The sequence below is a fragment of the Amyelois transitella genome, chromosome 9 (assembly GCF_032362555.1).
Source record: "Amyelois transitella isolate CPQ chromosome 9, ilAmyTran1.1, whole genome shotgun sequence".
Taxonomy (NCBI): domain Eukaryota; kingdom Metazoa; phylum Arthropoda; class Insecta; order Lepidoptera; family Pyralidae; genus Amyelois; species Amyelois transitella.
In genome coordinates, this window is record NC_083512.1 from 10,363,685 (window position 1) to 10,389,979 (window position 26,295).

The 26,295-nt window shown below is 34.5% G+C and overlaps 1 protein-coding gene across 2 annotated transcripts in view; it reads right to left on the reverse strand.

Annotated features, from left to right (window-relative positions):
* Positions 1-26,295, reverse strand: part of LOC106142831 (uncharacterized) — a 192,320-nt gene that overhangs the window by 115,105 nt on the left and 50,920 nt on the right. For both annotated transcript variants that reach the window (XM_060945870.1, XM_060945868.1), the window contains exon 2: positions 11,009-11,038. The gene's annotated coding sequence lies outside the window, so the exon portion shown is untranslated. The remainder of the gene's footprint in view (positions 1-11,008; positions 11,039-26,295) is intronic.

Consider the following 26,295-nt stretch of genomic DNA (forward strand, 5'->3'; position numbering starts at 1 on the left):
ACATCCAAGACCCAAGACAATCAGAAAAAGTTCTTTTCTCATCATGCCCTGACCGGGATTCGAACCCGGGACCTCCGGTGTCACAGACAAGCGTAGTACCGCTGAGCCACAGAGGCCGTCAATAATGACAGGTTGCTAGCCCATCGCCTAAAAAAAGAATCCCAAGTTTATAAGCCTTTCGCATACTCGCCTTTTACGACATCCATGGGAACGAGATGGAGTGGTTCTTCCTATTCTTTTATTTATTGGTGCCGGGAACCACATGGCACATTATGCTCTTACCGCGGAAATATAAATAATAATTACTTAATCCGATTTCATGTTATACACCCGTCAAGTTTTAATTACAATTAGAAACACGTCACCACATATTTATGGAACAATTATTAGGATTTATTGGAAGAATTAATATTTGTTACAATTAGAAAATTGAAACAATGATTTTCAGGCGTATACGCAACGGATATCTGCGCTACAGAGGTTGACGTCAAAAATCGTGCAATCACTTGAAACCAAACCTTTTATTAAAATCTCATTACTTATTAGAATAAACAAACACTTCAGGAATCTTAAGTATAATCTCTTTACTAAAATATCGGGTCATCTGAACGGTCACGCAGTGAGTGACCATTCTGTATGTTAGGAGTATTGATTCTTTGTTATAACTTAAACTCCTATGATTAACGTCCATGGGGCAAGAAAAAAAAAGAAATTGAAGAAAAAAATCTCTTCTTTTTATTGAAAACACCCTAAGATAATGCTTCACTCCGAAGGTAAAAGAAACATATTGTGTCCAAAAATAAAATCCTACCAATCGAATGTTTGGGAGAACTGGACACACAGGACAGTAAAGTCAGCCAAGTATAAATTTAGGTGAGGTTCGGCACATTTATCCATCTTCAAATTTGTTGCTTTACTATTTTTACTCCGTGTGGTTCCCGGCACCAATACAAAAAAGAATAGGACCACTTCATCTCATCAGCAACCTGTCAATATTTGAATCTTAATTCTATCATTAAGCCAAATATCTGAACGAGGCCATTCAGTCTTTTAAGACTGTTGGCTTTGTCTACCTGGCAAGGGATATAGACGTGACCAATATGTATGTATGTATGTACTATTTTTACTCAGTTTTGCCCTTATATTTTTAGAGAGAAGACAGTGGGGAGTCTTAAAACTTATTTTCTAGTTTGTTTAAGTCATGTTTTCACAGGAAGCGACGAAATACCGTCTGATCTCCGCAACCTTTGCATTAAAATTTTGGTTAATGCTGCCTCTTCAGTTTATGGGATAATATTTTTGGTACTGATTACACAAAATTCTCTATAAGACTCATATATAAAATACACATCCTTACTCATATCTCTGTCTACCTCTCCGGGAAAGAGGCGTGATTTTATGTATGTATGTATCCTTACGCAGTCCAGGTTTATAATAATAATATCAATATATAAATTATAATATTAATTCCTCCTTTTTATATCCTTTATAATGCCAAATAGTTTTCATCTAAATACTGTTTAATTTAATATTCCAAAAGGACATGTTTTAATGACAAAGAGAGTTAAGTTAGCATTCCTTTTTTTGCTTAAAGCACAAATATTAAATGTTTTACACAATGGAAGCGACATTTATTACATTGTTGCTAAAAACACAATGACTTGCCTCTTTTTACTTAATTATCTAGATCCTTAATTGTTTGCCGGTTGACTGGAAGAGATCTCTTCATGGGATAAGTCCGCCTTTGCATGTGATTTGTTTCTTTTACAGCTATTATTTTCTTGTTACTGTGTAAATTTCTATGCAACAAAGATATTACAAACAAACAAACAATATTACATGTGTCTATAATGTGTTAACACATTTAATTATGAACAGAATATTTAATACCACAGACTGACTTAGAAAAGTACGGGAAAAAATTGTGTTAATTATATTATTTACGAGGACGGAACCCCAAAAAATGAAATTAAGTTTAGCAAGAAACATCCCTAGAGATATTAGCGAATCCCAAAAAGTTATATCACGTTCGCAACTTTCAAATAACATGAAGCGAAGAAATTGTTCGGAATAAAAATATACTCGTAGCGTATTCTTAATTTACTCTTTTTCTTACTCCTGGCTTAAGTCCCGGTTGCATCCTCGTCATTCTTGAGAGGAGTCCGGGGTATGCCTTTGACCATGGATCCTGGATTGGGTGAGTCAAGTTTTTACACGAAGCGACTCCCATCTGACCTCCGCAACCTTTGCAGGTAAATCTTTATTGGATAGATCATGGTTATACATCCAGTTGTACACCTGAATGTGCAAGTTTCCTCACGATGTTTTCCCTCACCGGAAAAGCATCGGTTAGTGTAAACACTAATGTAGGTAGTTTAAAAACTAATGTACGAAAATAATTAGGTTATGAATAAGCTACAATAATGTGTAACAAGCAGCAAGTCAAGGAAACTCGAAAATATAAAGATATTTTAAAAGAGAACAACTTTACGATAATAAACAAAGTCCACCGGAAGTACTCCACGCGTGTAACAGAATCCACAAACACGATTATTGATCATGTATGCACTAACTTAAAAGACAACAATTTTAATTTTAGTCTTATTGAATCATCGATGTCCGACCATCGACAAATATACTTAGAAGTTGAAAACCACTATAGTAAACCTGTTCAAAAAATTTATTACACAGCAGTAAACTATAAAAAGTTACACGACTCAGCAGAACACAATATAAGGAAAGACGAAAGCGCATATGAAATGTTGGAAGAAAGTATTCTAAAATGTCTATCTACAAGTAAAGTCACTAAATCTAAGTACCTAAACCCACCACGTCAAGACTGGATTAAAAATGATATTATTCAAGACATCGACAAACGAAATGAAATTTGGCATAGATACAAAACAAATAAAGAAGACATAAAACTAGAACAGGAATTTAAAGAAGCTAGAGCCAGAGTATATAAGAAAATTCAAACAACCAAAAAAACATACTACTTCAAGTTCTTTAAAAATCACATGAGCAAGCCTAAAAAAATGTGGAAAGCCATTCATGAATTAGCTAGTAACAACATCAAACATACAGCAGTACCGGACAAAGTCATCCTGAACTCGAAAATAATAACGGATATGCAAGTAATTTGCGAGAGTTTCAATAGTTATTTTTCTACTGTAGGCTCAACACTTGCAAGCAAAATCCCAAACAAATACCAAAAAGTTGACCGAAACGATACACAATCACCGAACATAGTTAAAGCGACTGAGCTAACAAGTTTTGTGCCGGCAACCGTGGACGAAATTATTCAAATAATTAATGACTTAGACCCAAATACTAGTTCAGGCATAGATGGTATCAGCACCAAAATGATCAAATGCATTAAAAATATAATTGCCATCCCGCTCACCAATAGTATAAACAATTGTTTAAAAATGGGAGTCTTCCCGCAGTCTCTAAAAATTGCCAAAGTAACACCAATTTTTAAGAACGGTAATAAATCAGATCCGTGCAATTACCGTCCAATTTCAGTCTTACCAGTCATTTCTAAGATTTTTGAAAGAGTGATCTACTCTCGAATAGAGAAATACTTAAAATCAAAAGATTTTTTGTACAACAAACAATACGGGTTTAGACCAAAATCAAACACACTTTCAGCAACAATAGACCTTGTGACTAAAATAAAAAATAAAATCGATGAAAAACAAATAGTACTCGGTGTATTCATAGATCTCAAGAAAGCGTTCGATACAATCAGCCACAAACTACTTCTTGCCAAATTGTCAAATCTCGGTATCACTGGTAAGGCACACGACATATTCAAATCATATTTCCAAAACCGTAGGCAGATAGTGAAAATAGGACAACATCAAAGTACCCCAACTTTAATGACTTTCGGCATTCCTCAAGGCTCCATTTTGGGGCCTCTTTTATTTCTAATTTATGTCAATGACATAAAAAATTTGGGCCTTAAGGCTGACATATCTCTTTATGCAGACGACACTTGCTTATTTTATTATGGCCACTCATGTAAAACTTTAAAATTAAAAGCACAAAGAGATCTTAACAAATTAAACGATTGGTTTTTGTCGAATCTCCTCACTATTAATACTGAAAAAACTAATTTCGTTATATTTGCTGCAAAAAACAAAAATCTCGACGATATAATAAAACTTAAAATAGATAATGATGAACTAAAACAAAAATCTAGCGAAAAATATCTTGGCATTATCTTGGACCATTACCTCGATTTTAAACAACATATACATAAAATTAAGACTAAATTGACATCCTTGTCAGGTGCCGTTCGTGCGGTTTCGAACTGTCTTCCACGTAAAATCAAATACATTATATATAATTCATTAATAAAACCACACATAGATTACCTAATAGAAATCTGGGGTACAGCCGCAAAATCTAATTTAGAACCACTACAAAGAGCACAAAATAAATTTATTAAAACACTTTTTAACTATGATTATAATACGCCAACCATAAAAATATATACAGACACTAAAATAATGAACATAAACCAGACATATAAGTACTACACATGCACGTTAATCTATAAAATTCTTAATAATAAAATACATACTGTTCTAACATTCCAAAAAAAAAGCCAAACCCAAAGAATGAAATTGCGTAATGCAAATCATTTGGTATCTCGCGCCCCGAGGACAAAATTTGGTTCAAAAAACATCCAGTTTGAAGGTGTGAGAATGTATAACCAACTGCCTATAGAAATAAAAGAAGCAAATTCACTAGGTACTTTTAAAAGAAAATTAAAATCATATATCTTGGAAAATCAAAATTGAATAAATTGAATAAAGGTATATTTAAAAACAATATTGTAATAAATAAACGTACTTTATTTAGATAAATGAAGAAAAATAAAAATACTTAATTAAATAAAGTCAAATATATAACATAACACTATAAACATTTATATTAAATTCACAAATAATAAAATAGTAGTAACAACCAAATATACATTCTACTATTAACTCGCTACTTATCCGCTAATCGCCTGCGTCTATGATCGCAACCTTAATAAACATCAGCAGCGTAAACGCGTGAAGTACCCTCACTCCTGCGCTGCGTACCGGTTGCCGGTATTACTTACTACGGCAATCTACCCTACTTATAAAATGGCTTGTAATTTTTGTTTTATTTTCGAAACTTATGTCAATATCTTTTATTGTTAACTTGCGACTTATATACGTATATGTACTTAGCTCGCCGTCACATTAATTACTGTAAGTAGTTAGTATTATTATTTCTCTGTAAGTGAATGAAATGTAATTATTCTTTTTGAGAAATAAAAATAAATCTTTAACCGTAAGTCTAGCCTTACCTTCACGACAAAACTGAGGAACGTTACTAAGTTTGTAATTCCTAAATTCCTTAACATACGATATTAACATGGTATCCTATTTTGCTAGTGTAATTAATACCTTTGAATCGGGCACTGTCTGTGATTGTTTTAATTAGAGTAAAATAAAAGTAGAATTAATTGTATTTTAATCAATAAGCGAATTCCATTCCATTCATTTCCTTTTTTCAAAGCGCCGGTAATCATGAAGAAAATTGAATCAACTCTGATTTTTATAATATAATCCAATTCTTCCCACACGAACAAGTTTTCAATCGCTACCCTGTTACCAATTTCAGCAAATAAAACTTATTTCTGAACAAAACTTGTTTGAAAAGCTACAGAAAGCTCCCGACCAACTTCAGTCGTAGAAAAGCTTTAGGGCGCGCGACACGTACTCACAGTGCGGCCATTTTGTTCCGATACATTTAAATATTTATATGTGTAGTGAAAATTTATGAGTGTGTGACTTTGAGAACTGAAGAGTAAATGTTACGTTAAAGTTATGTAAAGTCACCTTCGTTTAGGGATTTTAAACTGGGTTTTTGAGTGTTCGTGAAGTTGATTGGAACGTTAAAATATTGAACAAAAAGGTAAGATATAATTAATTATATTTTATGGTTCCACATAAAAAAGTTCAAACATCTTCAAGAATTGTAGAGAAATATAAGTTTAAAAAAAATGTTACTGCGTTTTGACAACAAATTTTAATAGAACAGAGATTTAAAATTTTAAAATAATTCTGGATGCGCCTATTAATTTAAAAAGATAGGTTATATTTTGAAAATAAATTATTTCCTTTTCTTTCTAATTTAACAAACAAACATTTATTTAATTGATAGGTGAATTAAATTAAAATTAACGATCTATCAGGACTACTAACTCTATAGAGCCAGAATGATTTGTTTCTTTTTTTTCATTTTTAAATATACTGAAAATAATTCAAACACTATGTGTTATAAGTACTTAACCACTCCATTAAATCTTAACTGCACACATATACTAAGCATAAAGGGGTAGACAGAGCCAACAGTTTCGGAAACTAAAATTAGCTACTATACTAGGTAGACTGATTTTCAATTCTGCCAATTTTCTTCTATTACCATTACGACAAAAAAAAATATTTCTAGAACATTTCAGATTTCCATACAATTAATTCACTACCGGCGCGACTAAGGCAAACAGTATTCATGGTACCCATTATAATTCTACGAAATTCTTTGATAACGAACAGTTATTTTGTTACGAATCACAACAAAACAAAAAAATAAGAAACGGCTTGATTACAATGAACGGCAAAATTAATCAAAGATTTCTCCGCAAGTCACATTAAATCAGAGTTGTGAAAATAATGAGTCAAAAGTAGAACAAATCCTTTGAAGTCATTGTTTTGTTTTCATTCTTTTTTTACTTCATGAACGTTAAAGAACTTGGAGGTTAAAATTAAGAGTAAAATGAAACAAGAGTTTTGGAGGGATTGTTCTTAAATTATAACATAGTACATCTCTCAATACTTACAACAAAAATTACTGGTTCTCGGAAAGAAATTCTTTAGAAATTACTATTTATTACCCTTGTACAATGTTTCTCATTAGGCTATGTTCTAGTTGTATTTTTTTCCTTGATTTCATTCATTCATTTCTTATATTCATTAGTATATTATAATCATTCATTAGTATATTATAATCACGTCTATATCCCTTGCGGGGTAGACAGAGCCGGTCTTTTAAGATTGACAGACCACGTTCAGCGGTAAGGCTTAATGATAGAATTGAGATTCAAATAGTGTGTATATGTGTATGTATGTATATTATATAAAATTCTCGTGTCACAATGTTCGTTTCCTCCGGAACGGCTTGACCAATTCTCATGAAATTTTGTGAGCATATTGAGTAGGTCTGAGAATCGGCCAACATCTATTTTTCATACCCCGTGATAAGGGTTGTCCACACGTAACATTTTTTAACTAGATATTATTTATATGGCAAAACAAAGTTTGCCGGGACAGCTAGTAACATTATATATATCAGTCTGCCCTTGGCAGCCTAGCTTAGAGGAGAGGCGTTGCATGAATACATTTAGTCATGTCGCTAACAAAGAAGTAAACAAGTTATTGAAAACAATTGTTTTAGGTTCGTCTAACCCTAACAACAAATAGAATATGACTATTTTAGGCTCAATATCCATTGTTTTAATATGCTTTTATCTAGATAAAATATTAGGGTGTTCTTCTGTCATGTTATCTTTAAGAGTCGCCTGCATACTTACATACATTTGTATAATAATGCGCGTTTATAACCCTTGCGAGGTAGATAGGGGCTTATGATAGAATTATAGATTCAAATAGTTACAAATTGCTAGCCCGCCGCCTAAAAGAAGAATTCCAAGTTTGTAAGCCAATCCTTTAGTCGCCTTTTACGACATCCATGGGAAAGAGATGGAGTAGCAATAACTTAAAAAATGAACTAAAATTATTTTAATTTATTTACATATTTAAAATATATTTTCGCCTCAAAGGTAGAATACGCTAATAGATAATGATCTACCAGTCAAATTTTAGAAAATAGCAAACAGATAAATAAATCGGTGTCAATTTAACAATGAAAACAAAAATACACAAGTTTTTAACTTAAAACTTTTAACTTTAAAAAGCCAATGTATGCAATAACTCTATTAGGCTAGTTTGTAATTTATCGTACTATCGGGTTTATTTAATGGTCCATAAAGCTTCGTCTATTTGATCGGTGCGTCCGCTAATGGGCGTCCGGAACTATATTTACCTTATTTCACATAAATACGTTGTGAATTTTTATTTTTATGTCATACTATGTATAACTTAAAATGTGTTATGTACAATAAAGTATTTACAAACAAACACATAGATATAAACGTTTATATCCATTGCGGGGTAGACAGATCCAACAGTCTTGAATAAACTATGCTTGCCATCGCTTAATAAAAGAATCCCCAATTTATTAGCCTATCCTTTAGTCGCCTTTTACAAAGTCCATGGGAAAGGGAATACACGGCACTTACCCTCATTTTTTTAATATTTATGTCCGCATATTTAAATAGATGAATAATCCAACCTAAATAACTAATTCAGTTTTCTTAGGCTTGCTGATGACAAATTAATGCATTATCAGTTTTTTAAATAATCTTAATTCTCTGCTCAGTGAATCTGGTTCAAGGACTTAAATATGAGTTCAATTTCTTAACTTATCGTTCATACTATTATCCGTTCAAATATTATATTATTTAGCAATAAAAAGAGTTGCAAGCATAAGCTAGTGTCTTCAATTTTTTTTTTTTTTATGAAACGCAATCATGATTTTGACTAATATTTAACGCCGGCGAAGTTGTAGGCGGAAGCTTGTATAAAATATTTACTTTTCAGTTAAATGCTACAGTATATAAAGTACTTTTCAGTGAAATACATCAGTATAAAAAGTACTTTTCAGTGCAATACTAGTGTATGTGAAGTATTTTTCAGTGAAATACTACTAATACTATTTCGGGCAGAAGACGAAATTGCCTGGTCAAAGTTCAAATGTTTACCAACCCTGTGTAACATTTGGGCGTTGCAAATCAGAGCACGAATAATTGATTTAACGATAAATCACACTGAACCGTTAATCTAATTGGAAAAGATACACTTTCATGGATATATATACGGGACAAATTACACAGATTGAGTTAGCCTCGAAGTAAATTCGAAACTTGTGTTTATATTTTATAATAAATAATTATATAGATAAACATCCAAGACCCAGGCCAATCAGAAAAAGTTCTTATCTCATCAAGCCCTGGCCGGGATTCGAACCCGGGACCTCCGGTGTCACAGGCAAGCATACTTCCGCTGCGCCATAGAGGCCGTGGATATTTATATAGTTCTTTAATTAGGCTTTCTTAGGTTGTTAATCAGAGAAAAGTCACAAGCAGAAGCTGGTTATAACTACATCAACAAGTTTTATTTGCGTCAGTATTACGAAGTCTGCTTGTAACGTCTTAGTGAAAATGCTGTGAGTATGCATATAGTTCAAGACTTTAGTTTTAACGTAATTTTCTTTACTTTTAAAAATCACGGCCAATGTTCTATCATTTCAGGGTGTCTTTGTGTGAAAATAATGGTAACTGACACACGGACTTGACAATTTTCTTACTGCGTTTGGTTTCAGAAATGTATAATGAGCTGTGTAATAATTTTTTTCTATGATTTGCGAACATTCAGTGGATTAAACTGCCTATTCATGATGAAATTTCTCTAGAAATAAGTAGTGCCCTTATCATAGTCCAAAGCCTAATGTTTACCATCCCTGTGTGAACATTCCAGTGTAATTTTGATGCAAATCACAGCACGAATAATTGATTTAACGCCGAAGCACACTGAACCGTAAATGTAATCGGTAAGGATCCTTTAATGGATACAAATGTAGGTGGGAAGATAGATTAAACATTTTATTTACACCATGAGGATAATACATAATTATATTACAGCACAAAAGAAAAAGTTATACAGCCGACGTATCATTAAAGCAACCTCTTCCAGTCAACCTTATTATTTGCAGTGCATTTGCAACCAACTTTTTACAGTTAACATTATTAGGGTGTTATTCCTTTCTTGACTGCCTTTTGGAATTATTGACACACACAATTTAGGTGTTTGGAAGATGAGTCTAAGGTTTATTATTTACTGAATGACTGAAATATCTAAAGCTCGAAAACCTTTTCCTTGAGTGACCGAGACTTAGTAGTGGTAATCTTACTTACAATTTATTTTCTCCTATTATCACTTGTCATCCGTCTAAGTTTCTTGTTCTTTTGGCTCTGTCGACCCCAAAAGGGATAAAGACGTACGCGCGTGTGTGTGTGTATGTGATATATCTCGGTTTCCTCGTGGATATTTCAAAATAAGGCAGATTGTTATAACTTTTATCGTAACATTTATTTCTCTTCAAAAGTTAGGATCCCCGCTGAGGAACAAATTGAGCCTATAAATCTAGACCAATTCATGTCTAGGTCCTATAATATTAGCGGGTGCTCCCACAGAGTAAGTTATAAAAATAGAACCATTGTACACTATTTTATGTTAAAGAAAAAAGTAAGTACTTCTTTTGTATGCTTGAAAAAATTGCATTCTGTGGATGAAACGATAAAACTATGCAAGGGTCGTGACAAGCGGAAAGATGTAATCTCTGCCTACCCCACCGGGAAAGAGGCGTGATTTTTATGTGTGTTGACCCACGACATGTTTTACGTACAAATATTTCAAAATATTGTTGCCTTACATTCTTCAACTTCATAATTTAACTCCATCTAAGGTCCCTTATATAATTTAATACAATTACTTCATACGGTACAGTATGAAACACAAACAAAAGGCAATCTCAAGGGGCGTAGAGCAAACTGTACAAAAGCGAATTCCATTAATTTTCCAATACACACACATAATGACCTTTGTAAGATGTACGAAAATTCGATAGGTTTTGTAAATGTGTACCAAATGAGGAAAGGTCGCGGGTATAATTCCCTGTTACGCCCACAAAGCAAACTTACTCAAAGTCCTTTTGTTTTGAAACCTCACTTCAAGTCCACGCTGTAAGTCCAGAAGTATTTTTGCGGTGTTAAAATACTAAGTCTTACCGCAACTTTGCCGGCTTGAAAATGCGCCACCTACAAAATAATAATATTAAGGTTTTACACAAATCGCATAAGAGCTTTAGTTTTTACCGGGATGAAAAGTACCTTATGTCATTCTCCAGACTCTTAATTATATATTATACGCAAAATTTAAACAATACTTTAGTTAATATCGCGTGAAGTAATAACTGAAAATGAAATATTATGATATTCATAAGCTTTCATGAAATAAATGGATAAATAAAAGAATCGTGGCAAGTCTAAAGTGTCTTTCAATATCAAATTAAAAAAAAAAATATTCATAATCATGAGTCACTTCATACACTCAATAAATTGCCTTAGCTTTTGGTTTCACAACATTGGTTGACGTCAAATAAATAAATTAAACTAAGTCTACTGCCGTTTCCAAAGCGTCAGGGCAGAAAAAGCGGTTACAAACTGCACTGCAGCATTTTCTTCAACAACATCAACCCCACAACTATTTCTAAAAGGAAAGGGAAGAGATATGTGTTTTATATTTTCTTATTTCTTTCAGCAACACATTATTTGCTGGACTTGATTACAGAGTCTCTAGTGGTAATAAAACACATTTTTAACCGAATTTTAACTCAGTCTGAGGACTAATTAGTGGAATTTATTATTCCTTCTGCATCTTAGTATGACGTACAAAAAGCATTTTAAAATTAAAAAGACTATTACCACAGCTCATTCATACATGGCAATTTTTTTTATATATTTTTAATTTTTATTTTCAAATAGATTTTCCCGCGGCTTCGCGCGCACGAATTTAGCACCACCAAAGAAAGAATATAGGTTTTTCGCAAATCCCACGGGAACTTTTTTTCACCGGCATGAAAGGTAGCCTATGCCTTTCCCAAACTCTTAATTAATATATGCAAAATTTCATGAAAATTTGTTCAGGAGATAACGCGTGAAAAGACAACAAACAAACTTACTTTCGCATTTTTAATATTAGTAAGCATCTCAGTCTCTTTTCCTTTAGATATTCATATTTATTTCTTACTAAACTATTGCCGCAACTTTGCCCTCCTGAATTTGTTTTATTTAAAAACTCATTAGAAAATGTCAAAAGAAGTTTAATTAAATATTTAAAAAATAGAAAATGTAAACAACTTTTTAAGAAGCAACCTTTCAGTACCTCATAATGTCTAAAGATTATTGGTGATTCTGTCTACGCCATAAGTTGTAAAGAATTAATATAGTATGTGCGTTTATTGTAACATAGAAACTAACTAACTAACTAAGCCGTGCCGTGTGGTTTCCAAAACGTTATCTACCTCTCCATATCTTCCAATGCGTGTTGTAAAAAGCGACTAAGGGAAGTATTCTTTGAATTTGAATGCGAATGCGATCTGCTAGCAACCGGTCATTATTTGAATTTCAATTTCATCACTAAGCAAAACAGCTAAAAATGGCCTCTCAGTCTCTGTCTACCTCTCAAGGGATATAGACCATTTTGATTTGATTACCTACTTTGATTGATGAAACTTCATAACAGAGAAGATTGAAAAATTCTTTCACTGTCATCCATCATTTCCTCAAAAATATTGTGAAAACAGAGTTTTAGTAATCGCTGCTTGAATGTTTTTTAAACACTAGACTATATCCGGGAACTTCCTAAAATAAAAATAATTACAAATATAAATACATCATTTCATTTCTTCAATCTTTTACATTTATTCTATGACTTTCTATCATGTATACCAGTAACAATAAATCTTTTATATCAGGTATACAAAACTATATGGGTAGTGCGTTTATTACAGTCACAAATTCATATTAATATTCGTTACGTCTAAATCCCTTGAGGGGCAGACAGAACCAGCAGTCTTGAAAGACTGACAGGCCACGTTCAGCTGTTAGGCTTAGTGATAGAATTGAGATTCAAATAGTGACAGGTCGCTAGCCCATCGCCTAAAAGAAGAAACTCAAGTTTATTAGCCTATCCCTTAGTCGCCTTTCACAACATCCACGGGACAGTAGAAACTTTTAAATAAGGCGACATAATGGACTACGAAGGGATTGAAAAAGTTGGAGAGAATTAATGGAATTTAATAATGGCCAACCCGTCGCTAAAAATATGTAAATTAATCGAATAATAATTGATTCTGCTTAATACGGTTCACACCTACTCTTGGTATTTTGTGGTTGAAAGGTCAAAGTTAGCGAATGAAGGTACTCGTATGATGAACATTGCATAGTTTCAAATCCTTGATCCAAAAAGGATTAGGTTTCCCTGCAAAGGTTTCAAGGTCATGCGGGAGTAGCTTCGTGCAAAAGGTCTACGTGGGTAATACTGACTCTGTCTACTCCGTAAGGAATAAAGCCATGATATGTGTGTTTTTGTTAAGGTTTGTTTGGCTTTGAATTTATCACAAAGCACTTTGAGATCATAATGCATTTGGAGGTCTAGGGGTATATATTCAAATTTCAAATCTTTCTTTCTTTTCAAGGTTTAAGTTGATCAGTCAGTCAATATCTTCTTTAATATATTTAGACAATATGCTCTCTCTCTTACATCTCTGCGTATTTATTATGCGTCTGCGTGTTTTGGGGCCTAGGGTCCACTTTTCTACATTTTTCTTTCCACTTTCTCCGATCTGCGGCGCCTTTAGTTTTCAGACCATTGGCACGCATACATCTTAAATGACGATTTACACAAATTCAAATTCAAAATTTTAATTCATTATTATAGGATACTATCATATCGCTTAATAATTGTCAAATCTTTCGGTTTCACAACATTGGTTCACGTCAAATAAATTACTTAAAACTTAGTTTACTGCCGCTTCCAGGGCGACAGTGCATACAATCACAATATCTATTATAGGTTATGAATAATCCATCCAAATAACCCTAAGCCTGAATATTATTAAACAAATGACAAATATGTTGACAGTTCAAGGCGTTTGAAGGATGAATTATATGACCTAAAGTAAGGGGTTTAAGAGCTTTGTCATAGATATATCACCGCGACCTCCTAAGAGGGATAGACGAAGGATGACAGCAAAATCTCGACTTAGAAGGATATGGAGCGGAATCTGCAGATGTGGCTAAAATATATTTATTTTAATACTATACTTTTGTCCAAGGCTTCACTCCCGTGGGCATTTTCAAAATATGCATGACATAATAGTGATTGTTCTAAACATTAAAAGTGAAATATTACACAGATCTATATTTATAAAAGAGCAAACTTGAGAGACTGCCTGGTTGATTGAGACATCAACACAAAACCGAACTACTAGGTCTAGTAATTTGTAAAAATCTATTACCTAAGGTTTCTTAATGCCTAATTTCAACGGGGCACATTAAGAGGATATTTCCCTTAAATTTCCACGGGAACGGAATAATTAGCGGATTTTTCGATTCACGCCAACGAAGCCGCAAGCCTCAAGTAAATCTTATAACCACAGAAATCGGAATGAATCTTTATTATTTTCCATTTCTTCACTTACATGATTTTGAATAACAGACTTCAAATGAAATAGCTGGCCGTGTGGTTCCCAGCACCATTTGAAAAAAGAGTAGTACCACTCCCTCTCTTTCCCATGGATGTCGTAAAAGGTGATTAACCCGCCAGTAGTTGCGCATGGGTCGAAAAGACCCAGAGCTACAGAATTTGATCCGTAATTTCTATAATATTATTAGTTTTAGTTTGCCGCGCTAGGTACCTTCAAGTGATTTCATAGTGAACTCGTACCTCCCACCTCGGCCATTTCGCCTGCGGCGTTTGAACAGGACGGACGTGTCAAGTGAGTATGGGTCATTTAGACCCTTACGCGACGGTTCATGTAAGTGTTTTTTATTACTATTAAAAACATAAATCATTATTATTATTGTTTACAGAATGTCTTGTATGCGATTAGATGCCGCGACTATTGAAAAAATATTGTATGAAGATGAAATCGAAGGGGAAGAATGTTCGGAAATCGAAGATTACCTAGAAATGGACGAACATGATTCTAATTCTTGTCAAAGTTCGGAAGAGGAATCTACTGAGTTTATATCTTCAAATCCAGTACCTACATCAGATAATTTATTTCAAAGAAGGACTGATCTAAATGATGTACCATTGAGCTACATTTGTCAAGGACACTACCTCTCTAAAAATGGAGTTGTTAAATGGAATATTGAAGAACTCCCAGATCAGTACGGATGCGAAGCCACAACATTATCAGAGAGCGTCCTGGTCCGATCAATGAGGCTAAAAATGCCCAAACACCTTTCTCAAAGATTTAGCTTTGAGTTTGGTGATGCCACAAATTCAAAAAAGGTCTTCTATCACTACTTTACCTATGCATATCACAGAAAGATCTCTACCATCAGGGGTAGTAAGTAATGTTCGTGGTCGATGTTCGCTCTGTCCCCCTAAAAAGGATAGGAAGACCAAGACTCAGTGCCATTACTGTCAGGCATTTATTTGCCGAGATCATACAATGTTTGTGTGTGAAAATTGCAAACAAAAAGATTAATTAGAGTCTAAAAAACATACCAAAAAATTTGTTTAATTCTAAGATTGATAATTTTAAACGACTTTTTTTGTGATAGATTTTAAGGCTGATTGTTATAAAACTAAGATTGTCTAATTGTTTATAAGTTTTTTTTTATTCGAAGATACTCAGATACTATAATGAAAACATAATTATAGTTGATGATTATTAATAAAAATAAATAATTAACTAAGTTTTTTGAAGTGAAATATTAAAATTACCTTTTTTCTAGGACATTTTTATTATTATAGATAAAGTTGATTGTTCCAGTAAAAGAACTTAAAATGTCAAATTACATTACTTGTTTTATTGTTAAATTTGTAACAAATACATTACTTCATTAAAAAATATATGTCTTGTGATTTAAATCATCTAAATAATATATGGGTCTTATCGACCCGGACGCGACTGTTGGTGTCCCAAAATGAAGCGCGAGTACTGGCGGGTTAAGGATGGGCTTACACACTTGGGATTCTTCTTTTAGGTGACAGGCTAGCAACCTGTCACTATTTGATATATTTGAATCTCAATTCTATATCATTAAGCCAAACAGCTGAACGTGGCCTATCAATCGTTTTAAGACTGTTGGCTCTGTCTACCCCGCAAGGAATATAGACGTGAATATATGTATGTAAGTATATATGTATCGACAAACTGATATCCTTTAGGATAAAGATTTTTACGATCACTGCAGACTATTTTTCATGAGGAAAACAACTTATCAATAAATGACAGTCGTGAAGCTAAGTAAATGTCTTCCGATGGCTGAGAATATTCCCTTGGTACTAACGAAGGCAATTTCTTATTTTCATGGACCGTGAATGCTGCGGCGGATAAAAAAATTAGTATCTCGGCGGGCATTCGGTAGATTAAGAAATGATCTTTATCATCTAAATGTTCCCTTTGGGTACTCTGATAAGTTATAATAATGTGACGATCTTTCATCAAAATTGTTGGAATGATCAATGTCAGTGCCGTGTGGTTCCCAGCACCAATGAAAAAAGGATAGTTCCACTACATCTTTTCCCCATGAATGTCGTAAAAGGAGACTGACGGATAGACTTATAAACTTGGGATTATTCTTTCAGGCGATGGGCTTGCAATCATTAAGCCTGAATGTGGCCTATCAGTCTTCCAAGACCGTTGGCTCTGTCTACCCCACAAGGGATATAGACGTGACTATATGTATGTATAAATTATATTTATTTGGTAAGTAAAGTAACTTACTCCTATTCACAGTTATTGTTTTCATTTAAATAATAAACTTACTTGGACATTTTCCACTATAATTCCATACAAAAGCAAAACTACAAAGGATTTGTGCGGTACGAACTGACACTTTAAGTACTTCGGGCTTGAACTGAAACAATGAACAGTAATGTTCCCATGAACATTATTACAAAACACGAGATTAAACGCTCATGTTAAAGAAAAATTACCTCGTTCCCTCCCCCCTTCCCCCCTTTTCCCGCGGTAACCCATTACGTTGACGTTTGCGCACATAAATGAAATTTTAATCTCATATATACATCGTCGTTCTTGTAATAGAAAATTTATTAATTTTAATATGAACTTGAGGACGCTTGCTTATATAGATTCCCGTTCCCGTGGGAATCTTTCCTTCTTTCTAGAAAAACCATATTAGGCAGCTACATATCAGATTTCAAAAGAGTTCTATTATATTCTTTGCACAAAATACAAATGTATAGCACAATTGGCGGAATTAATGCTAGAAGCATTACCTGCCAGTCAACCATTGGGTCTGACAGAGAACTTTATGTGGGGTCAAACTAAATAAATATATGTATTTATACCTACACAAAATATAAAATAAAATAATTATAATATACATACATAAAAACTACAAAAGATAAACAATGAAATCCGTTCAGTATATTTTGCCTGGAAGAATAACAAATACAAACATATGTTTATGATTCAGATGCTGAACTGTGCGGATTATTTTATGCTAAAGGTCGCCCGCGACTTCATCCGCATGGAAACCTATCAATCCCGCGAGAACTCCGGGATAAAAAGTAGCCTATTTGTTATTCTGTGTCATCAGCTACCTACATACCAAATTTCATCGTAATCGGTTCAGTAGTTATTTCGTGAAATAGTTACAAACATCCATACTGACATCCTGACATACTCACAAACTTTCGCATTTATAATATTAGTAGAATAATAGGCTCTGTTATTACAAGACGTTAATTCGCTTTTTGTACACAACAAAAAAAAGCAGGCTGTTCGAAAATTCCACGGGAACTTTACTTTTTACCGTATTAAAAGGAACCATAGGCCCTCCAGACTCTTATATAAGTACGCAGAATTCCAAGAAGATTAGTTCATATGATAACGCTTTAAGAGGTAACAAACTCACCTTGACATTTATAATATTAGTTTAGATTCTAACTTATACAAAAGCGGACATTTTCTCTTCGAAATCACACACACAGAACCTTTTACATAATTTTCAGAGGACTTGATTGCTAAAGCTATTTTGTTTATTAATACATACATACATATGGTCACGTCTATATTCCTTGCGGGGTAGACATAGCCTACATATGGTCACGTCTATATCCCTTGCGGGGTAGACAGAGCCAACATCCTGAAAAGACTGAATGGCCACGTTCGGCTATTTGGCTTAATGATAGAATTGAGATTCAAATAGTGACAGGTTTCTAGCCCATCGCCTAAAAGAGGAATCCCAAGTTTATAAGCATAGGCTTATAAACTTGGGATTCCTCTTTTAGGAATAGTCCTAAGTCGCCTTTTATGAATTCCATGGGAAAGAGATGGAGTGGTCCTATTCTTTTTTGTAATGGTGCCGGGAACCACACGGTATTTATTATTAATTTTGGCTTTTATTCATAGGAGCACCTAAAACAGTAATTTGACTACACCAATTAACGCGGTAATTACACAGGTGTGGCGTCAACATCATAAAATGCTAATGGATCTTAGTAATATAGTCACATAATTGCAATCACTATATGTAGAAAATAATATATAAGTATGTAATGAAATATATTTGCATTGAATATATTTAAATCACATGAAAACAAAGCGATGAAAAAACTATGTAGAATTCTTACTCTACATATGTAGTTTCTTCATCGCATGCAAAAAATAACATCTGTATGTTTGTCTGTTTGTTTGTACACGCTAATCTCCGCAAATGATGGACGGTTCAAGTTAATTTTTTTGAAAACTGGGAACACTTGCTATGGAGCCGGGATGGTCAAATTTTAAATAAATGAACCACGTCGGGGGCATCAACTAGTTAATAATATAATTCTAGCTCCGAGATCCAACTTAAGGTATAATTCTCTAATGGCGCGCCTGAAAGATGGATGATAATGGATGCAAATAGTTTCTGCGGAATGTTTTGAGTGCTGTATTACGGTATTAATTTATTATCTGCTCTAGAATGAGTGCCGTGTGGTTCCCGGCACCAATACAAAAAAAGAATAGGACCACTCCATCTCTTTCCCATGGATGTCGTAAAAGGCGACTAAGGGCGACTACTCACAAACTTTACATTCATATATTTAGTCACATATACATACCGCAAGGGAAATAGACGTGACTATATTTATGTAGGTATTGTATATACATAAATATAGTCACGTCTATATCCCTTGCGGGGGAGACAGAGCCAACAGTCTTGAAAATACTGATAGGCCACGTTAAGCTTTTTGGTTTGATGATAGAATTGCGATTCAAGTAGTGACATGTTGCTAGCCCATCACCTAAAAGATGAATCTCAAGATTATTAGCCTATCCCTTAGTCGCCTTTTACGACATCCATGGGAAAGAGAAGGAGTGGTCCTATTCTTTTTTATTATTGGTGCCGAGAACCACATGTTAATACAGACACACATAAAAACACGGCTTACTCCTGGAAGGATAAGCAGCGACTACATCATCCCACTTGCCACGATCCCAGCATACTTCTTTTGCTTCATTCACATTCTTAACCCTTTTTACTTTTGTACATTTAAGTATCCATAATTATTTTTAACTTAAAAAAAAAATATTGCGTACGATCCGATACTCGTAAGACCACAAACATTACTAAGCCTATTTGTTCCAGTTCTATATTTACTTATTTCTGTGTAAAGTCTCACTTTATAATAAGGCCTTGGAATTTGACAATACCTCTCTCGCCAGACTCCTAAATCCTTACAAATGAAAGCGCTAAAAGTATCCACTTAGTCGGTCACGAGTTGAATCTAAAAGTATAGTCAACGTAAGAAACAGTACAAATTTCGACCATTATAATAATTAGTTAGAAATATGCCGTGTGGTTCCCGGCACCAATACAAAAAAAGAATAGGACCACTCCATCTCTTTCCTATGGATGTCGTAAAAGGCGACTAAGGGATAGACTTACAAACTTAGGATTCTTTTTAAGGCGATGGGCTAGCAACCTGTCACTATTTGAATCTCAATTCTATCATTAAACCAAATAGCAGAACGTGGCCATTCTCTCCATTGACTCTGTCTACCCCGCAAGGGATATAGATGTGACCATATGTATGTATGTAAGTCTGTCGAGTCCGCTAGTCCTACTACTATTATAAAGGCGAAAGTTTGTATGGATGTTTGTTACTCTTTCACGCAAAAACTACTGAACCGATTACCATGAAATTTGGTATGTAGGTAGCTGAAGACCCAGAATAACACATAGGCTACTTTTTATCCCAGAGTTCCCGCGGGATTGATAGGGTTTCCATGCGGACGAAGTCGCGGGCGGCCTCTAGTTTTTAATATTTTTCTACGTCACTGTACTCTAAGCAATTTGTAACAGAGCGCGTTTTGTATTCGCCGTTTGTCTTTATCAAAACGAGCAAAATTAGGTAACAATGGAATTTCTCTCACGTTCCGTTAAACGCTTTATTGCAATATACTTTTCTAGCTCCGAATAATAAGGTCTTAAATTATGAGCGCTTCATAAATATGAAACGACCAGCGTTTACCTAGGCTCATTGTTCCGAATCTAATGTATTCAAATTTAGTATAGGTATAGTTAGAGGAGTTAGTGCTATGTTCAAGATTTCTAATACAATTTCAGAAATGAATTGAATGAAGTTTTATTTTTATATGTTAAATATACCAGCTTTCTATTATTAATCTATTATGTTTAAAAGATTCTCTACTAATATGATATCATTTTTTCGATTTTGTTTATTGTATAATCCAAGGTTAATCTTAAGGAGTATGATCGTTGTTAAATTATGTGACAGGATAGAAACACAGGATAGAATCTCGGTTCTATCATTAAGCCAAATAGCTGAACGTGGCCATTCAGTCTTTTCAAGACTGTTGGCTCTGTCTACCCCGCAAGGGATATAGACGTGATCATATGTATGTATGTATGTAGAAACAGCGTGGTAAGGGAATGTTGTGATTTGAAAGATGATAACAGAAATAGAAAAGGGATATCCTAAGATGGTTCGGTCATGTGGAGAGGATGAATGAAAAGAGGTTGACTAAGTAAATATACAGGGAGAATGTGAAAAGTAAGAGTGGGAAGGCCTAGACGAACGTACCTTGATCAAATTTAGTACGACATGGCAAAAGGTCAGGTCAACAGTACCCGTAACCGTTGAGCTTGCAAAGTGTGCAGAGACCATGGTATATAGAAAGATGTAGTCCCTACATACATACATACATATCATCACGTCTATATCCTTTACGGGGTAGACAGAGCCAACAGTCTTGAAAAGACCGAAAGGCCACGCTCAGCTCTTTGGCTTTTTGATAGAACTGAGATTCAAATAGTGACAGGTTGCTAGCCCATCGCCTGAAATAACCCCAAGTTTATAAACCAATCCCTTAGTCGCCTTTTACGAAATCCGTGGGGAAGAGATGGAGTAGTCCTATTCTTTTTTCTATTGGTGCCGGGAACTACACGGCATATGTAGTCCCTGCCTACAGAAAAGGCGTGATTTTATGTATGTATGTATGTTAACGTGCCGAGTGATTCCTGGCACCAATTATAAAAACAATAAGATCGATGGATATCGTTAAAGGTGACTGCGTGATAGATATATAAACTTGGGAGTCTTATTTTAGGCGAAAGGGTAGCAACCTGTCACTTTTTTTTTCTTTCTTCCATCATAAATTCCATCTTAATTCTCAATTCCATCATAAAGCCGTACAGCTGAACGTGACCTTCCAGTCGTTTCGAGACTGTTGGCCATGTCTACCCCGCAAGGGATATAGACGTGATTATATGTTTGTATGTATGTTAACATTTGCACAATTTTGAAAGAAATCACGATCTTGAGAAAAGTATGACCTTACCTTTCGGTCGGCATGTTTTTGTGGGGTGTCATAGTTCAAATGGTAATATCATGTGGCGACATCACTTATGTCACACGCTAACTGTCAATCATAGAGAGGATAATGACGCGCTCAGCAAATAGCAGCGAAGATTCTAAATCGCGCAAACGAAGATTTCACGGATTGGAGCATAAATATAACCTCCGACTCAATATCGGCTGTCGTCGCACGGTTCCCCAAGGCATTACACCTAGCCCGGCGGAAGATCTTCCCTTTGGTGGCAGTCGAGTCGAATCCTGACCTTTTAATATTCTGGTTATTTATACTGCTTACACAACAATACCTATCAATAATAATTTAAGCATCGCTTACTGTAACTTAGACTGATAAAATACAAGCAAAGTTGACGAGATGGATGCCTTACTTAACTCGTCAACTTATGAACAAAGTCTTTCAACTTCTCCAGCCGTATACGAAGAAGCAGACTCACAAAAACTTAGTTTGACGTTAATGCCATTAATAATAATTTCAGGGGAAGCTTTAATCATTTACAATGCCATTGTTCCGTTTGAATAGAATGATTACCCAACAAAATTGAAGTTAAGGAGAGCAACAGAGACCAGAGTATGATATTCTAGGTAAAACGACCACGCTTAATTCGAATCTGAGCTTAGAATTTTGCCTAGACGTCAGGTTTTTTTTTTTTTTTTTTGTTTATTAATTGTACAATTTGTTACAGAAAAAATAAAAAACCGAGATATAAAATAGCAAGAAATCATTGTAATTAATAAAAAATAAACACATAAAATTATTAATAATGTATATAATCTATTCTAAAGTTGTTTTTCCCTTTGAATGTGGAGATTTTCTTTTATATTCGCAATCTGATTCTCTTGTAAGGAACCAACAGTAATCGCCCATCATTGCGGAGTCCCATCGACCCTGATATCTTTTTTCCATCGTAAGAATGTCTTGATGAAATCTTTCACCCATCTCATCACTCACAGCTCCCAAATTTTCGGGGAAGAAACTTAGATGTGAGTGCAAAAAATGAATTTTCAGCGACATTCTACAGCCCATTTTTTGGTAGCTTTTCAGCAGATTTTCTATAAGTTCTTTATAGTTTTCTGCTTTTCTATTCCCTAAGAAGTTTGTGACCACATTTTGAAATGACTTCCAAGCTTGTAATTCGGTGTCATTTAACTTTTTCTCGAAGTCTTCATCTTTCATCAGTTTTCTTATTTGCGGACCCACAAAAATACCCTCTTTCAGTTTAGCGTCACTCAATTTAGGAAAAACGCTTTTTAAATATAGAAAAGCAGTACTTTCTTTGTTCAGAGCTTTTACAAAATTTTTTATTAGTCCCAACTTGATATGAAGAGGGGGCAGAAGAACATTTTTGGGATCAACAAGTGGCACAAATTTTATATTTTCTTTTCCTGGTTCAAAAGAATCTCTATTAGGCCATTCTTTGACAATGTAATGCTTTTGAGTTGCTCTGCTGTCCCAGAGACAAAGGAAGCAACAAAATTTGGTAAAACCTCCCTGAAGACCCAGTAACAAAGCTATGACCTTTAAATCTCCACATAGCTGCCATTTATAACGATCATAGTTTATAGATCTAAGGATAAGGGACATATTTTCGTAAGTTTCCTTCATATTATAAGCGTAAGCTACAGGAATCGATGGTTTTGTATTTCCGTTGTGCAACAAAACCGCCTTAAGACTCGATTTAGAGGAATCTATAAACAATCTCCACTCATTGGGCTGATGAGAAATATTTAAATTTTCTATTAGTTTATCTGGATCTGTACAAAAGCAGACATTGTTTTCAGAAGTAAAAAACGTAGACAAATGTTTGTTACGATCTCTAAACACACTTATTTTTGTTTCTTTTGCTAATAAATTCCATTGTTGTAACCTGGAGCCCAAAAGTTCAGCGTTTTCTTTTGTAAGGTTAAGGTCTCGGGCTAAATCGTTAAGTTCAGCTTGATTTATCAAGTGGGGTTCATTAGTACTTATCACAAAATTTGGATCAAATGCTGAAGGTGCACTACTGATACAATCTGCACTAGTGGAAGCAATATCGAGTGGTGGAACCGGTATTGGAAATTCTTGGCCATGCGGAACAGGTCTTGTAGATGAAGAAGTATCAGGATAGACAATATTGATTTTCGTCTTCCTGGAATGTCCACTGGTCTTAGTTAAGCAAAAGTAGCAGTCCAAGCTGTGATCAGTAGGCTCACGCCACATCATTGGCATTGCAAACGGCATCGAAGAACGCTTGCCAGTCATCCATTTTCTCAGACTAGCAACACAAGTAATGCAGCAAATATGAGGAGCCCATTTTTTATTTTGGTGACCAATTGTAAAACCGAAATACGCTTCGTACATCACTTTAACATTCTCACTTACTGGTCTCCTTTGAGTTACGGGTGTAAAATTGCCACAAATGAAGCAAAACGTATCAGGGGAATTCACACAACTTATTTTATCAGAATTTTCACTCATTTTAATAACAAATTTTAAATATAACCAAGTTATTACAGAAAATACGCAAAGCCAGTATTTGTTGTGTAGTAGTGTCATAAGAAAAATAAAGATACCCTCATTTTATACTTGTCTATCTATCATATCATATGAATTATAAAGATACCCTCAAATAAATAGTTGACTATCATCTACATTTTTATCTTAGCCTGTATGCGGGTAAATTATAAAAAAAAAATATTTAAAAAAAAACCAGACGTCTAGACAGATTTTGGTAAGCATATTTGTAATCAGTAATGCTAGTGCTACATCGTGATATAGGTCAGTGTTCTGTTGCCCGAACCTTGTAGACTAGTGTTAGCGAACGAAACATGTTTTGATTCGGTCATTTAATATCGTGATTACCAGTTTTGTAAATGAACGTTTAAATCCTTCCTTCTTCGAGTTAGTTACATATTCTTATTTTTTTGTTTAGGCAATGGGCTAGCAACCTGTCACTGTTTGAATCTCAATTCCATCTTTAAACCATACAGCTGAATACGGCTTTTCAGACAGTAAGAGATAAAGACATGATTATGTATATTTGTTTATACATTCATAGGTACATACATAGAATCACGCCTTTTTCCCGGAGAGGTAGGCAGAGACTACATCTTTCCACTTGCCACTATCTCTGCATACTTCCTTCGCTTTATCCACATTCATAACTCTCTTCATGCAAGTTCTGCTTTATGTTATCCTTAATATAATTATATAACTCAGATTGACTGACCCGTTAACAAAAATAAGATTATCGTAAGTATTTACTTTTAATTCAATCTTTTTTCCACAAACCCTTTTAATATTAACAAGATGAAATGACATGAACAAAAAATATAAACAAAGATTATAAAAAAGGGACACGCAATCCACCTAATTGGAAAAGCCTTTGACGTCGGAAAGGTAATGAAATAAACCCACGCTTCTTTAAAAGTACAAATTATGTAGGTACATTAATAATTTGGAAAGAAAAATTTTACGGTTATTTTTTCACTGGACGTAGGTAGATCAAAAATTTGGCAGTTGTTAATTATTATTCAATTCTCTTCCCACGGCATTGGAAAATTACAGGTAATTCGATGATCTTATACACAGAAGACAAATATTATAACAAAAACTTATATTTGACGCAGCAAGTTTAAGATTAAACCCAATAGCCAACCATGACCGCGTTCTTATTAATCTAAACTTACTTGTTTCACTATATACTCTTAGAATGTAATCATACACTCTGCCTAACCTTTTTTGTACTTCATTTACACAGCCTATACCTATATTTACCGGTCCCTACACCTCCCTATCTTCCCAAAAATTCCATCTAAGGTCAAGAGGCTCCCTTGCCGTCCCTCGTAGGAAATGTGCTACCATCAATCCGGCTAATGGCCGATCTACTTGAGATCTGCCGGCTATATGATTTATGAAGTGAACATTTCTTTTGTTCAAACACAATTTGTCCCTAGAGAAAGGTTTATAACTTTACCGTGTGTCGTGAAAAAGTCAAACGGATGCTTGCTTATATATTTTTGTTGTATTAGAATAGAAAGGATAAGCTGGATTAGCTCCATGGATTAGTGGTAACATGCTTTCTTTGAGTCCTAGGATCGCTCTCCGATCAGATTGTAAATTTAATATAAATCACGCGCAAGTCATTTTGAAACTTTTACTCACCTTCTTCCTCCTGGCTTTAGTCCCGACGGGGTGGTTTACGACCTATTATATGATCCTGGATTGGGTGAGTCAGGTTTTCAGTCGGAGCGACTTCCACCTTATTTTTTCCGGGATACCCTAACACATATCGGATTTTGGATACTCATTCAGTAGCCTGAATGTGCAGGTTTCCTCATGATGTTAGCACTCAAACTAATGTACATAATTTAGTAAACTCATAAACAAGTCAATTGGTACATGGCCGAGGTAGGATTTGAACCCGTGCGCCCACACGGTACTTGG